Source organism: Podarcis bocagei, assembly GCF_964188305.1.
Source record: "Podarcis bocagei genome assembly, chromosome: 1".
Taxonomy (NCBI): domain Eukaryota; kingdom Metazoa; phylum Chordata; class Lepidosauria; order Squamata; family Lacertidae; genus Podarcis; species Podarcis bocagei.
The window spans coordinates 18,020,232-18,035,490 of NC_138125.1; the positions used below are offsets into that span (position 1 = coordinate 18,020,232).

Genomic DNA, 15,259 nt, shown 5'->3' on the forward strand with positions numbered 1-15,259 from the left:
CAAGACACACTCCCCCCCCCCAAAAAAAAAGTAAGGGGAAATGTCTGTGCGTCTTAGGGAGTGAATGCACTGGGCAGCAGAGGGATCCCTTGGCTACTGCTGCAGTCACGAGCTGAGGGATGCCTCTGCAGCCGGAGCCATGGCTCCCATCCGTCGCTCGCTGCGAAGCCAGCAGAGCAAGAGGCGCTGAGCAGCTACCACTCTTGCTCTGCTGGCTTCAGCGAGAGCTGCGCAGCGCCTCTTGCTCTGCTGGCTTCACAGCAAAGCGGGAGGAGGGACGGACGGGAGCAAGCAAAGCGAGAGCCGCTTACATGGCTTCTGTCCTGCTTTGCGCAGCTCTCACTTTGCTTGCCCATCCCTCCTCACGCCTCACTGTAAAGCAAGCAAAGCACCTGTCCCGGTGTCTCCTCCTCCTCTTTTTGCTTTTACAGTGAGGCGGGAGGAGGGATGAGCAAGCAAAGTGAGAGCTGCGCAAAGCAAGACAGAAGCCGTGTAAGCGGCTCTCACTTTGCTTGCTTTAAAGCAAGAAAAGCGAGAGCTGCTTACATGCTCTGCGCAGAATATATTTTTTCTTGCCTTCCCCCTCTAAAAACTAGGTGCGTCTTATGGTCAGGTGCATCTTATGGAGCGAAGAATACGGTAATTAATCTCAGCAACAATTTTCATCAACAGCCTAACACTCTCAAACTTCCAAAAGGAAAACACAAGAATCTCAATCTCATGTTCCCCTTGTAAGGCGAATGAAGAGACGGGGGAACTTGCGTCTGGGGAAAGGAAGGTAGGTGTTTTACATGTGCCATCACCCACTGATTATTCCTTCCATATCACTTCCCCTGCAATTTATTTGTATTCCCATGAATTGGAGGAGAAATTCAGTTTGGCCCGTCATTTTAACGCGAACCTACTTAATTCACACTTACGGAAAAAGCAAGTGAGCCAAAACATATCACTTCTCCAAATATTGCAATGAAGTTCTCCAACCACATAACGTGTACAAATAATGCATGTATTTGGGGCAAGTGTGCACAAAAACGCATGTATTAGTGAACATAACTGACAAAATGCATTACATTAGCTAGAAGGTCATGGAAAAATGTGCACAGTGAGAGAAATGAACACTAAACTGCAGCCAAAATTTCCTGAGGGTTTTTTTTTGTGTTTTTTAAATGCAAGCTGATGAAGAAAAGTGGAGAACTTTAGTTAAGGCTACAAACATGTGAAACAGAAAGAAAGCAAAATTCACAGGTTTGTGCAGCCCCCCCCCCCAGCAGCAATTCAAAACCAGAAACACAGGTCCATAAAACCAGCAACTACCAGTCAGTATTTTAAAAACCTGGTGACTGTTTGTTTGCTGTGCAATGGATTCCAACATCCTCTCTCCTTAAACCTTGTGTGTTCAATGGACATGTGAGAGGGGCATCATGGGAAGAGGGTTTGTGTCTCCGTCCTCCCCCACAAACATTCACTTGTTTGCTGGTACACTACTACACTTGCCTGTACTCATAGGTGTGTTTTTTACACACGCAGGGACCTAATAAGAAAAAAAATCACAATATGCATTTAGCCATATTTTGAAGATGTGCCAATGGATGCATCTACTGCATGGGTGAAGCCTGTCATTTCCCCTGCCCCGTACACACATATTCTAGAGCCTAAGAAAAAGGCCTAGAATCCCATGTTAACACCCAAGAGTCCATCACACATCAAGAAATGGAACCCAGATAAACGGGAGGCTCCAGGAGGAGGGGAGCTGGCTCGATGGCTCCCAATGAATCCCATGGAGAAATTAAACGGGCTGAGTTATGGGGCAGAACACAAAGAAAGCAAACCCTAGCTGCCCATGCCGCAGAGGCTGGGTAAGCCAGGAGGCAGGTTTATTTCCACTCCTGAGATCTCTGAACGCTCAGAATGTAAAGAGATAGGGCCAGGACCTTTTCAGTACTGGCCCCGACTTGGTGGAACGCTCTGTCACAAGAGACTAGGGCCCTGCGGGACTTGACATCTTTCCGCAGGGCCTGCAAGACAGAGCTGTTCCGCCTGGCCTTTGGTTTGGACTCAGTCTGACCCTGATGTTTCCCTTTCCTTATGGTTTTGATCTATGGGCTATTATTAAAATGAAGCTGCATTTTATATTGTATTTTTAACCTGTATTTTAAATTGTGTTTTTCCCCCTCCACTATTATGTTTTTATTGTAATTTTACTGGTGTTAGCTCCCTCTGGCTGGGGAGGGCGGGGTATAAATAAAATTTATTATTATTAATTATTATTAAAGCCATATTTCTAAGGTGGCACAAATGCTCTGCACATTGCACGACGACAGGCGTTTGCTAGTTCTAAGACAATATTGATATTGGAAAGATTGTGAGAATCCTCACAATGATGCAAGAGGAAGAGGTGGTGGTGGCAGAGTCATGCAATTTTCAAAGACCCTTGGAGCAGAGGGATGCCCATCTATACCTCTCAAGGATTTCAGGAAGGAGTCTCTTGGGACATGTCAAGAATTGAACTTGGGATCTTCTGCATGCAAAGGCAGATGGTCAGTGAGCTACGCCCTTCCCCTTATAACAGAGGGCAAAGTCTCCTTCCTTATTACAGCTAAGCAGAAACAAAGCCAAACAAAATGCACTGTGATGCGGATCGTGTCATGGCAGACCAAAGTGCTACAAATTGCTTGCAAACACTGGCTAATTAGAAAGTTCTTGCGTTCTTACAATTGGTCGGCTGCAGAGAGCTGCCCTGCTCCGGTTTTCTGAAGTTCGGCTTCGCATTTATGCTCTGCCAATCCTCATGCACACATTCAGAACATGGAATTATTTCCAGCAGCAGCCCAATTTCTCATGCGCACGACCTGCGTGAGGCAGAGCAGTCACTGGTGGCACGTCACACATAAATGTGTGTTGCAACTGAGTCCCAATGGCATTATCAGGAGGAGATAATAGCAGAGAGGCAATGTAGGAAGGAGAGGGCACTTAGCCAGACCATCACCACTTTTTTCCTGCCCCAAATTGCCTTCCTTGAGCAACTTAAGAATGTAAGAAGAGGAGCAGTCCAATAGCATATCCAGCCCAGCATCCTGTTCTCACAGTGGCCAACTAGATACCTGTGGGAAACCAGCAAGTGGAACATGAGCAGAACTCTCCCCTCCTGTGGTTTCCAGCCACTGGTATTCATCCTCCATGAATTTTATGTGGCCATCACTGCCTCCTGCTGCAGCGAGTTCCACAGTTTAACTATGGGCTGCATGAAGAAGAACATTCTGTTATCTGTCCTGAATCTTCCAATGTTCAGTTTCATTGGATGTCCATCCAAAGGCAAACATATTTAAGGGCAAACATACCGAAGGAAAAACTGCTTAAGAACTCTGTTGGGTAGAAGGTGGCACCTGGGTGGAGGTGATTTGCGCAGAGGTTATGAGATTCTCATGTCCCTCTGGTAGTTCTCCGTTCAAATCCCTCCACACACCCTTCATTTTTGTAAAGTCATCAGAGCCTAGCCGCATGCATGCGTGCCTGACCTAATGGCGGGTCTCTTTTTAACTAAACAGAAATCTACACAAATTTCGTCTGCTCTAAATAACGACAAGCAATATGGTCTATTGGTTTTTTGGAACCTCCGCTTTAAAGATTTCTTCTCGAGCTGCAACATGACCAGTCACAGGTGACAGGTTTGGGGAACTGGCCAAGAGCTTTCGCCACATGGGTGGACATTTCTGTGAGGATATACCGTTTTCCGCAGTTCAGTCTTCATGAATGAATTGCTTTGCTAATACCTCCAAGTCTCCTCCAAGCTTTGTAACAAAACCCCTGCATTTTGCACAAGCATCCTATGACTCAGCTTTCAGTGTATTTTTGGGAACGATATCGGAAACATACTATATTAAGTTTTGCCTCCCCTTTCCAGTTGATGACAATTAGCCAGAACATCCCCCCCCACAGTCCAGGGAACCTAGGTTACTTTCATTTTGGTGGCTACTTCCTGTCTTCTATCCAGTGACTCTGGAGAATGCTAACAGGCTCATTGCTCGAAAGCCACCTTGCCACTGGGCAAAGACAAACCAATGATAGCATAGCGAGAAGCAAGACTATTAGCAGCTCCCAAGGTCACTTGTAAACCAAACCCTCTGGTGCTGAAACACTTCTGATACTTGACCACAGCTGTTTTATTTGGAGTTTAATTTTTTTTCCTAATTAGATTGAACTTTTGTTGTTGTTGAAAACCCCTTTTATTCCCTTCTCTCGTTTCTTAGGGTTCTGGGAAACTGATTTGTTCCCTCTGACATACCATGATTTTGCGTCACTTATTAATAAAAGTGTGAGACTATCCATAAGGACAGAAAAATGATCTGGGAGGGAGCTGGAGCGAGCTTCTGCAAACAAGTGGGCGGAGAACGAGGGAACATCCAATGAATCTGAATGTTGAGGGATTCGGGACAGACAGAACTATGTGCTTCTTCACTCGCGCAGTTAAACTTTGGAACTCACTCCCACAGGGGACAATGATGGCTGCCAACCTAGATGGCTTTAAAAGATTAGACAAATTCGTGGAGGCTATTTCTTTTCAACAGTTTCTAACCATAATGGAGGAGGCAGTTAAAAATGGAAAGCATAATGCTGGTGGTCAACAAAAGAGGTTTAAAGACTCTCTCAAGGCAAATCTAAAAAAAAAAAAGTAGTATAAACACAGACAACTGGGAAGCACTGGCCTGCGAGTGCTCCAGTTGGAGAATAGCCTTCAGCAAAAGTGTCACGGACTTTGAAGACGCTCGAACTCAGGACAAAAGGGAGAAACGCGTTAAGAGAAAGGCACGCTTGGCAAGCCCTCACCATGATCAACTCCCACCCAGAAACCTATGTCCCCACCTTGGAAGGACGTGTGGATCCAGAACTGGCCTCCACAGTCACTACAGACTCACTGTTAAGACCGTGTTCATGGAAGACCATCTTACTTGGCTACGAGTGATCGCCAAAGAAGAGGAGTATTGAATGCTGGAAACCACAGGAGGACAGAAGGCTGTTGAACTCAGATCCCTCTTGCAGGCTTCCCACAGGCATCAGGTTGGCCACTGTGAGAACAAGATGATGGACTAGATGGGCTTTATGTTCTTTGCAAAGGGGTGATGGGGACCCACTGAGGCACGCAGGAAATCCCTTAGGGATTTCCAACCCGAACCACCAGGGCTGAGGGCTACATTTCAGCAATGTTTTTCAAGCTGTTTTCAAACGTTGGCAGCGGACGGAAATGTGCAGGCACTCAGCTAGGGCCGAGACAACTTGAATCCTCAAGCAAGCAGCTCCCAGCCCACCTGCCAAAGATCCTTTAAATTACGAGGGCCAAGGCCCTCTTCCAGTAAAGACCTGCAGGGAAGATAGAGTGACACCTGAAAATTATTGCCCTCCCTCAGAGATCAATTCCTGTCACAGAAGGTCCACTGCAACGCCTCTCTTGAAGCAAGGTGCATCTCAATTTGAGGAGAGGGGTGCTGGAAGCTGTTCCCCAAGTTAGCTCAGAGGAGTCTATGGTCCTGATCTAAGTAAGAAGAACCATATGTGGAAAGAGCCTTCAGGGTGGAGGGGGGGTACCACTTACTGGGCCAAGAGTAGGGGGCAAATCAGATGCTGTTAGGGCGTGTCATTTTAGGGGGTGAAATGTAATGTTTGCAAATTTCTTCAGTGAAGGGTCTTAAAAAATATGTTTTTTGGTGTGAGGAATTCAATTTGGTTTTTTTTTTGTAATTGGACAACATTTAAGGCTATGTTTGATGAAGAGGCACATAAACTGCTTTCGGAAAACCAAAGTATTTTAATTTTACCCTTCTGAAAATGTCAGCTAATGCTTAATAATAATAAAATAAATATTGATACATAACTGCATAATAAAACAATGATAATAATAAATAAAATTGCTTAGAAAATGGTTATCAAGTACTTGCAGTCATATTATATATTAATATTAGTAATAAAGAGAATATAAAAAAGATAACTGCAAGTACTTGGGCAATGGAGAGCTGTGGCCAGTCACTGCAGAGAATATCAAGCTAGATAAAAACCATGGTCTGACAGCTGCCAATGTGATCTGGTAATGGATACGTGTGCAGATCTCTTTAGTGGGACTGGGGATAGGAAGAGTACAAATAATAACAATAATAATAATAATAATAATAATAATAATAATAATAATAATAATAATAATAATTATTTATTATTTATACCCCGCCAATCTGGCTGGGCTTCCCCAGCCAGTCTGGGCAGCTTCCAACAAAATATTAAAATATAATAATTCATCAAACATTAAAAGCTTCCCTAAACAGGGCTGCCTTCAGATGTCTTCTAAAAGTCTGGTAGTTGTTGTTCGCTTTGACATCTGGTGGGAGGGTGTTCCACTAGGCGGGTGCCACTACTGAGAAGGCCCTCTGCCTGGTTCCCTGTAACTTGGCTTCTCGCAGTGAGGGAACCGCCAGAAGGCCCTCGGCGCTGGACCTCATTGTCCGGGCAGACCCAAAAAATTGGGGGGTGGGGGGTTTGGCCTGCATTGTGTACTGTTCCATTCTTTTCCCTTCACAGAGTCACAGAGCTGGAAATGACCCAGAAGGCCAACCCTTGGACTGTGGTCCTCAGATGATAGGAGGTATGTAAATGTAATGAATAAATGAATAAAAAAAACACCCAGTCGATGCAGAAAATCCATCGCTACAGCATCCCCTCTGCTTAAAACCCTCTAGCAAAGAAGAGCTCACCACCTTCCAAGGCAGTTTGTTCTTTCCTTTAGTTAAAATCCCATTCCTTTTACGTTGAATCTACTGGCTCAGGCCCTACCCCCCACCCCCGGAGCAACTCGGAACAAATTTGCTCCATCCTCTCTATGTGACAGCCCTGTAAATATTTTAAGATGGCTATCATATCGCCTCTTCTCCAGGCTAAAGATACCCACCTCCTTCACCCTTTCCTCACAGGACTTGGTCTCCAGGACTTTGGCTTCTCATGTGTCGGAATTTGATCGACACCTTTGAGTTCAAACCTGCACTCAACCATGGGGTTCAATGGAAGACCTTGGGTCAGTAGGTATCTATCAGTCCCACCTCCCTCCCTCACAGGGTTGTTGTGAGAGTAAGGGGGGGGCAATGACCACGCGGGCCACTTTGAAGAAGGGTGGGATTAAATAAAGGAAAAAGTATTAAGTGACTCGAACTTTCTCCGTTACAGTGTCTCTCCTGATTTACGGAAAAGTCAAACTGGAATAACCTGGGAATCACCTGTTTGCTTATGGTAGATGAAGTGCCCGGAGCCAGACATAAGTAATTTAGCAGCTGATCAATTATGCTGTAGCGGAATACAGGCTAATGAGCCTGCCACCTGTTGCTGGAACCTAGCCAAGCAGCATCAAGATGCTCAGCAAACCCCCATCCCCACATTAAAGAGCTGTTGAAACTTCATTACACCCATCAAAATACTCTGGGCTTCTCAGGTCACTGTGAAAAGGCTCTGACTCCTCACGCATAGAGAGAGGGCAAAGAGAACAGCCAAAAAAAGTGCAACCCTTTTGCTCAAAAGTGCAACTGAATTAACAGTTCACTATGCACACCCTGCGGGTGATGCGGGTGGCGCTGTGGGTTAAACCACAGAGCCTAGGACTTGCCAAACGGAAGGTCGGCGGTTTGAATCCCCGCGACGGGGTGAGCTCCCGTTGCTCGGTCCCTGTTCCTGCCAACCTAGCAGTTCGAAAGCACGTCAAAGTGCAAGTAGATAAATAGGTACCGCTCCGGTGGGAAGGTAAACGGCGTTTCCGTGCACTGCTCTGGTTTGCCAGAAGCGGCTTAGTCATGCTGGCCACATGACGCGGAAGCTGTACGCCGGCTCCCTCGGCCAATAAAGCAAGATGAGCACCGCAACCCCAGAGTCGGTCACGACTGGACCTAATGGTCAGGGGTCCCTTTACCTTTACCTTTATGTACACCCCCTGTTTGAACTGTGATGCAGAATGCTGCTTTGTGGTGCTCTGATTCTAAAATACCCACCAAGGAAGGTGGACGCAAGGCCCGCCGAGTTGAAATGAAGCTTGAAGCGAAGAAATAAAGGGCTAACTACACATGACATGCAAAAACAAATTAATGTAACCGCGTTGCCCCCACCTCCCCAAATCACATATGAAAGAAATGCAACTCTGGGGATGTTTAGAACTCGTTTAAACCAGCGGAAAGAAAATAATACCCACTTGAAAAGTTGTGTCACTATATCATGACGTTTGTGATGTTGAAACCCTACTTAGAAGTCACCTTGGTGAGACCCAGTTTACTTGGCCTACCCTTTCGTCTCTTTTGCTTGTTGCAAGTGGTGGTCTGGATTACCTGTGCAGGAGGGATAATGTGAGGGTGATCTGGGGAGGGATGTGTGTGATGCGTCTTTCCTTAGTATTATAGAAGGAACCTTCCTCCACAGGTGTAGGAAGATGCCCTCAAAATACTGTAGCCAAATGACAGCAGCAGGGATTTGGGCTTCCAGGTGAAGCCTGGAAACATGTATACCTGAATGGACCATGTTCCAAAATCTTGAATCACCTTTTTGTCTCACAGCCACACCCAGTTCCATCCACCTCTGTCCAATGAATGCAGCCTTCTTCCTCTTCAATAATAAGGCTTTACATATAGTGATCGTTTCTTGGTCAAGATCTTAATATATATTATGATATTTCCGTGCTGCGTTCCGCAAATTTGGCTTGAAGAAGAGAACCGATTATTTTATTTTATTTAAAAAGTACTTATATACCACCAATTCATACGATATCACATGGCGGTGTAACAACAATGCATACAGCAAAATCTAAAATGCAGAAATAAGTAAGTAAGTAAGTAAATAAATAAATAAATAAATATTAAGGTGGCTGGCTAATCAAGAGAATCTAAACAGTTACATATGCCTGTTGTCTTCAAGAGAAGCCTGAAAGTCAAAAGCAAAGATGCCTGCTGAATCTCCGCTGGAAGAGGGTTCAAAGCATGGGACCAATGACACTCAATGTCCAATGTCTAGTTGAGGCTACCTGCGTCTCTGTAACAGGAGGGGACAACTAGCCCCACAACTTCATCCCTATGCAGTCTTCAATTTAAAACCCGAAGGGTTAAAACTTATGAAGTGCTGGTTGTCCTTTAGGCTAGGGAAGCTCCATAACTAGTAAGAATAAAACCAAAGAGAGTATCAAATTATCAGGGGACCCATTTCTGGACAAAACAGTGTAATGCTACCCCGTGAGGTCTGCACCTGCCTCTGAAGAATGCCTGTCCGTCTCCCCAAGATGCTATGACAGGCTATGCTAATCACACTGACTTGAAAAGCATTGTAGAAGTGTAATCTAACTCTGTTCCACTCCAAAGCCTCTTCGCTCAGGTAGCAGACTTTATTCAGCAACTGTCAGTAAACCATAGAAATGTCCTCATCTGCAGCACCTTTCTCCAACCTTGAGTCCTCAGAAAATGGTCAGGGATGATGGGAATTGTGGTCCAACAACTTCTGGGGACCCAGAGGTGGGCGAAAGCTCACCCAGGGCAACTCCAACCATTAACACAGAACCTGACTTTCCCAACAAAGTATCACACATCAGTTTGGGGCATGCCATTTTAAGGGGGAAAACTTTTGTTTGTTTGTTTTTTGCAAATTTCTCCAGTGATGTGGTGTTTTTTTTGGGGGGGGGGATCTGCTATTATTTTTTGCGACTGAACAAAATTTAGAATGGCAAGTCTACATTTCGTGAAGAAGCAAATAAACTGCTTTCGGAAAACTGAACGATTTTAACGTTACCTTCTGAAAATGCCAAATAGTATTAATATATAATACAACTGCAAGTACTTGGCAATCATTTTTAATGCTTTCTATTCAATTTTACACACACACACACACACACACACACAAGCAAAACTGGATTATATTAATCTAAGCAAAATATTTTTTAATTTGCAAGGCAGGTGGCAACTTTTTAGCAGCCAACTTTTTTGGAATTTGAAAGTTGAAAAACTCAACATGCCCTAACATTATTACCCTCCTTATAAGGCACCACATCCAGAAAGCACCACAAGAGAGATTCTGTAGGACAAGCAATTAACAAATGTCTTTATAAGCAACTTGAGCCACATGAGAGGCAGTGCAGTGTACTGGTTAGTGTCTCAGAAGAGATCTGGGGAAGGCCTGGATTCAAACACCCACTTAGCCATGAGTTTCACTGGGTGGCCTTGGGCCAGACCCTGTCTCTCTACCTGGTCTACTTTACAGAGCTGTTGTGAGAAGTGCAGGGGTGGAATGAAATGGGTTACACTGCCTTGAGCTCTCTAGAGGAAAGCAAAGGGGAAACGCAACCACAAATAAATAAATTAAAAAACATGCAACAGGGAAAAGTAATTAAGATCAAACACCAATGACAACAACAAGAACAAGGTAACTTGCTATCTTCTCTAAATTTGGAAAATTGTGTTTTTTTTAAACCCTAACAACAGCTGATATCCTAGATAATGAAAATGAAATTACATCAGTACTGAGGATTCTAGGCTATAGAAAGTGCCAGGACAGATCTGTATGTTATCATTATCATTATTTATTAGATTTCTGTACCGCACTTCATCCAAAGACCACAGGGCGATTTACAATATTAAAACACAAAAATGCATGCCATAATAACAAACAAAACCAGCACCCCCTCCAAACACAGTTTAAAAAGCCATAGATTGTTTAATTAGCCAAAGGCCTGGTGTCTATTTGCCTCTATGTCTTAATTCATAAGCTTTCCCAGCATCCTTTCCCATGGTGATTGTTTGGAAAGAACAAGCAGTCCATGAGAGGGGAAATGAAACATTCTTTCATGCTTGTAATCATGCAAACAGGAGATTGACTAGGAGGAGGAAAGGAGAACTGGGCTTTTGCACCTTTAATAGTTGTACAAAGCAGGACATTTTAGAAGAAGGCACTATCAAAGGTGCAGAAGCCCCATATGTGAGTGAGCAAAAGAGAGGGAGAATAACAGTAACAATACCAATCACTAACCAAAGATCCAAAACAGGAGGCGAAACCCAAAGAAGTGGCGAGCAAGAAATTTAGAGAGTGAACATGGAAATCTAGACCTGCTGAAATCCCTTCTTCTACAGAACTAGTTAAGGCGCAGGAGCCCTGCGCTCTTTTGTACCTGGCGCCACCTTCACAGGTGTAGATCGCAACTACAGCTTTGGATTTTGTCTGAATTTCTCCTTCATCTACTTTTACTTCCATTTCATTTTTAAAATGCACACCAAAAAACTGGGCTGCTTGCAATGATGAAAAGTTGCAAGGAAGTGCCAAGACTTCAGCATTATCTTATTATTTTCATCGTGTTCTTGGGGCAACTAAGGTTCTGGACCACAGTCTGAGAGCCACTGATGTAGCCCATCCCTAATCTCTATTATTAATTTCTGGCAACTGGCAACAGGTTTTTTTACATGAAAAGTAGCCTTGAGAGGTTGCAGTCTTTAGCAGAGGAATAATAGTGTGTACATGGTTAACTGTACCCTTGCAGGGCAGATTTCTGCTAAAAACCATTCCCAAAACTGCCCCCCCCCCAAGACCTCAGGCTTCTTTCTGACATATATTTACAAGAGTCAATATTATTCCAGAATTCTGTAGTGGAAGGGGAGGCAGCAGGAAGTGGAATTTAAGGAAAACATGGTGAGCAGGAAAAGGGTTAAACACAAGAACAGCACCTCGCCTCTTCTCAAAATAGCAGCATCGCAAAGCAGTTTTTCATTAAACACACACACACACACCTGCTGAGGCTCTATTATACACATTCGCACACCAACACTTCTGTGCTTTAAATGATGCATGAAGAAAAACACGTATTTTAAGATGCATTTGAAAAATATGACATACAGTGAGTTAATCGGTAAGAGCTCATCAGTAACAGTAGCAGTTAATAAAACAGCAGATGCACAGCAAATATAACACAACATGGCATTAACAGATACAGAGCTTTAGAGTTAATAATTTAATCTGGTTATTTTTAAAAAACAACAACAACAACCAACAACTCTCATTTTAATCAGGATTCCCAGAACTTGCTGAGTTCACTCCTCCCACACCTCCCGGTATTAATTCATCTGAACTTCTCTGCAGTTCAACCACCATCCACTGGAAAACAAAGAGACGGGGAAAATCGGAGGTAACGTTATGGCAGGAAACGTATCTCCCAACAGGGAGGGATTCCAAAAGGGAAGTTTTCATTTCAAAGCCTGACACTGTCCTAACATACAGAATTGGGAGTGGGGCGGGAGAGAGAGAGAGGGGAAGGGGTCTGCAATGCCTCTCGCTCTTCCCTTTTGCAGCAGCAGCACTTTAAGACCCTCAAGGCACAGAAGAGAGAAGAAGTGGAAGTTTTCCATCACCTACAAGACATCCTGAACAGGAGGATGCAGTCACACTGACAGAGGCAGAAGCAGTGGCAAATCCATTCCCTGTTAACCATAGTATGGCGGCGCCTTTTGTTTAGGACAAACTCCAATGCAACTCTTCCATGGCCCTGGGCATTTCTAGCACCCCGCAGTGGGCCAGGTTACACGGGGTGTAATCGATCCCTCCGCACAGCAGCCGACTGGGCCTCGGCCTTTAATTATTTAACCGGAGGCCGCCTTCCTGGCCTATCAGGAATGCAACACACCGTCTCGAAGGCAAGAATGAAGATGGCTGGAATGGCACGGGAGGAAACCTGACAGCCACAGAGGTAATGTGGGGAGGCCGCCTGCCATCTATAAATACTGTAGGGAGTAGAATACTCCGATGCAGCAGCAGCCTTCGAAATTCCCCAGGGCTCTCCTTAGACCAGCAGTGGTCAAATATCAGCAGAGAGGAAAAGGCTGCCGCTCTGTGGCTATGCATGCAAAAAGACCACGATAATGCATAGGTTTTTAAGGGGGCTGTCAATGCTGTTGTGGTTGCTCGAGAGCAGCCAGGCAGGACTCCGACCTGTCTTTTACAGGCTTTATTTTGGTGCAAACTATTTACAGTGAAGAGCGTCATAAGTTCATGTCTGGCTCAATCGCTAGCAGAATCTGGGAATGGTCTGTACTTGTACCTCCCCCAGCATAAAACTTTCGTCACCCCCAGCCTTTTCTGCCCCTCCCTGTGCCTCAAGCTACTGCGCATGATGGGCGATGGCAGGGGTGTGCTTCCCTCCCCTCCGGCTTGCCCAGGAGTGGTGTTAAGGTTCCCACCAGCATCCTCTGGTCCTTGCACCTCTTCTCCACTGGAGGTGGGGCTTTCCTCCTCGCCGGAAGAGGAACTGCTTCGCAAGATTTTCGGAGGCTCCCTGTAACACAACTCCCCCTCTATCTCTCGCCTCTGAGCCGATGGCAGTTCCCTGACAGGGGCTGCAGTACAAAACTACAGAGCTGTAAAGCTCAAGAGCAGAGTTCTTTAATAAAAAAAAAAAGTGAAATATTATTTCACTTAAAATTCCAATACAAAATATTTTTTTCTTTTGCTTTATCAACTTCCCACCCCATTTTCCATGGGGTGTTTTTTTTTTTTTTTTGGGTGTGTGTGTTTGTGTGTGTGTGTGTGTGTTTTAATTCATCTCATTGCAGCACCCTATCTCCAATCTTTAATATAAATCATAACCATAATACAATGATCTCTAATCATTACTGGTGTTCATAGTTCAAATCCCACTTGCAGATTCATCATATTGAAATATTTCTTTAAATAGTCTGGAGCAGAGTGCTTTAAAAAAGAAAATAAAAGAAGAATAAAACTAGCATTCCACAGTTCCTTTGGATATCCTCCTCAAGTTTTTGCTGTGGAGGTGGAAACAACTTGAAGGTTCTGCCACTGGATCACCACAAATACTGCACATCTGCATCAGTATGAATGCCAGTGAAACTTCACATGGGTAGCCAACAGCCGCCCCCCCGGGAGCCGATGCTGGAGCTGCACAATCTCTTCCCTAGGTATTTTGCTGCCCTCTCCATCTCTTACCAGCTGGAAGGTACATAGGAATCGGCCTCTTATCAGTTCAAACAATTTGTCCACCTAGCCCTGTACTGTTCCCCTCTGACTTGCAGCAGCTCTCCATCGTCTCCGGCAGAGGTCTTTGACCTGCTACCTGATCAGGTGAAGGAATCACCTGCTACATGATCCTTTTAAACAGACCTTCGGCTGGAGCCGAAGACCTTCTGCAAAGCACACGACTCTTCCCCTGTGTGTGACTGACTCAGAAGCACTCGCTGCCATTTCCTACATTACAGGGTATGTACTTGTCTACTGATGGCTGTAGCTCAGGGGTCTTGTGTGCAGAAAGGCTCAGGTTTGATCCTTGGCCTTTCCAGGTAGGGCTGGGATAGAACCCTCTCTGAAGGCCTGGAGAGTACTGACCAGTGGTGTGACTCTATAGAACACAGCTCCCTATGTTCCCTACGGCAGTCCTGTTTGCATTTGTCCGGTGGGATGAAATATAGCTGGAGCTTCCTCTGAAAGGGTCCTCTGCCCATCCTTTTCTGCCTGGAAGCGCAGGAGTAGTTAACACTGTGCTTCAGAATGACACGCACACACAGCCTTTCCCAAGCATTCAGAGGGAGATTACAGCAAACCACTGCTGAATCTCCCAGAAGTAATTTAATGCTGAAAGATCACAACAGAGATTCGCATTTTACAAGCACTGCGGTAAAAATAAGGTCCAGCACTCAGCCTCCTCCTGCTGCTGCTGCCCCCATCACTTTCCCCAAGGACCCAGTACGTTATCTTGCGGCATGGGAAGGATGCAAGTGACCGCAGGCATTCCCACTCACACACACAATCCCAGCAGAGCGTTGTTCCCGTCGGGAATGGGACTGGGAATCCCTGGTGCTGTGCATTTTGTTTCCACCAAGGAGAAAGCCCTACAACAGGCATAGGCAAACTCGGCCCTCCAGATGTTTTGAGACTACAATTCCCATCATCCCTGACCACTGGTCCTGTTAGCTAGGAATGATGGGGGTTGTAGTCCCAAAACATCTGGAGGGCCGAGTTTGCCAATGCCTGCCCTACAAGGTCCAGCCTCTTCTCTGGTGAGAAAAGATGCTCTAGGGAGCGTCCACTGCTGCCACTACCATTACCACCACCTGCCTCCTTCCTGTGCCCTAAATCAAGTTTCAGGGCAAAGAGGCTAATAGGGTGCCAACCACGAGATTAAGGCGAGAGGGATCTGCACACCTCAATCTGTCTTGAGAGGAATGGGAAAGGGGCCCTTCACCATCTTAACAACATCTCTCAATGCAACAGC

At 45.2% G+C, this 15,259-nt stretch overlaps 1 protein-coding gene and 1 long non-coding RNA gene across 16 annotated transcripts in view; one reads left to right on the forward strand and one right to left on the reverse strand.

Annotated features, from left to right (window-relative positions):
* Positions 1–13,396, forward strand: part of LOC308587378 — a 34,273-nt gene extending 20,877 nt beyond the window's left edge. Inside the window, exons 3-6 of one of the 4 annotated variants that reach the window (XR_014008339.1) lie at positions 737–778; positions 6,562–6,625; positions 6,951–7,059; positions 12,051–13,396. This is a non-coding gene — a long non-coding RNA (uncharacterized lncRNA). The other 3 variants (XR_014008340.1, XR_014008341.1, XR_014008342.1) reach the window with 3 other exon arrangements.
* EVL (Enah/Vasp-like) overlaps positions 1–15,259 on the reverse strand; it is a 152,911-nt gene that overhangs the window by 24,858 nt on the left and 112,794 nt on the right. The gene's annotated exons all lie outside the window — the stretch shown is intronic.